At 39.3% G+C, this 1,368-nt stretch overlaps 1 long non-coding RNA gene across 1 annotated transcript in view; it reads right to left on the minus strand.

The window, feature by feature from the left end:
* LOC106531623 (uncharacterized) overlaps nucleotides 1–990 on the minus strand; it is a 34,923-nt gene extending 33,933 nt beyond the window's left edge. The window contains exon 1 of the long non-coding RNA XR_001311961.1: nucleotides 691–990. This is a non-coding gene — a long non-coding RNA (uncharacterized LOC106531623). The remainder of the gene's footprint in view (nucleotides 1–690) is intronic.
* Between the last annotated feature and the right edge of the window lie 378 nt (nucleotides 991–1,368).

Below are 1,368 nucleotides of genomic sequence, written 5' to 3' on the forward strand. Positions count from 1 at the left end.
ATATATATATATATGTAGCACCCTTACAACCACTCTTAGAAACCCGAATGGAGGGGTGCTTGGGTTCGTTGTAGAAGGTAGATACCAGAAAGGTTTACCTAGATCGTGGATAATTCCAAAAATTACGTGTGAGCAGAAACACTTGCCTATTTTATCCTGAATAAGACCCAGAGAGATATTAACTTTTCAGCAACTGATTTGGCCTAATTTTTTATTTAGCTCAATAACAAAGAAATTTGACACTCATAAAGCAAACAATTGGCAAACAAAATGTATAAAAAATAACTTAAATTCTTTCCCCCAAAATAATAATAAAAAATAACAATCGAATAATACCCAAGTGTTATCGAATCAGATCAAATGGTACCTCTTTTTTCTTCTCTTTTCATCCAAAAGTTAATGCTTAGCTCCTTATTTACCTTTTACTAGTACCTCACATTAAGTTCAAGAACATTAGAAAACATTTTTCAAACCACCAGTAGAACTCATTTAAAATGCAGAGGGCCCCTCGTGCACGCACGCACACACACACACACACACAGTCAGGGTTGAGTACTCATGAGACCCAGAAAAAAATACCATTGCAGGCCTGTTCAGCAACATTGAGCACTGTGATATTTCTGACCTTCAAAAAACATTGAGAGCGTTGCAATTTCCTGACTCCAGAAAACATTGAGAGCGTGCTATTACCTGACTCCAGAAAACATTGAGAGCGGTGCAATCTCACGATTCCAGAAAGCATTGAGAGCATTGTAATCTGCCAGCTAGCTTAGCTGTAGCACGTCCTAGCTCCTCGTGTCTCTCGCTCGTCCTTCGCCCCTCGTGTTTTTGTCGCTCCGCTTCAGCTTAGAATCTTTCAAGCTTTTTTGTCCATGGAACCAAGTCTCAGTCTTCTTACTTTGTGAACTTCTTTCTCCTCCTTTTCGCCTCGAGCTTCGGCTCGTCCAGCAAATGTTTTTCTCCTCCGTCCATGTCTCTCGCCCTAGTTCACTCGCTCCCTCATTTCTTTTTTTCTCCTCCTCCTGTTCCTCCTAGAACAGTCACAAGCACCCGCCCCCTCACGTACTTTTAACCAATCATCATCAGTTACAGATCTGACTGCATTAACTGACCAATAAAACAACAAAACACATGGGACAACTTATATCAAACTCGAACCACCCTTTTTGTTCACAAAATTTCAATAAAATGTCACTCACCAAAACAAAACATATTTCACCATCATTAAAAGTAAACTTACTTTACATTGTTTATTATCAAAATAATAGCAAAAATCAGTTACTTGTGGTAAATGGTACTGAACTTATAGAGCGCTTTTTCAAGTCCCTCCGGACCCCAAAGAGCTTTACACTAATAGACATTCACCCA

This window comes from Austrofundulus limnaeus, unplaced genomic scaffold, assembly GCF_001266775.1.
Source record: "Austrofundulus limnaeus strain Quisiro unplaced genomic scaffold, Austrofundulus_limnaeus-1.0 Scaffold658, whole genome shotgun sequence".
Lineage (NCBI taxonomy): Eukaryota > Metazoa > Chordata > Actinopteri > Cyprinodontiformes > Rivulidae > Austrofundulus > Austrofundulus limnaeus.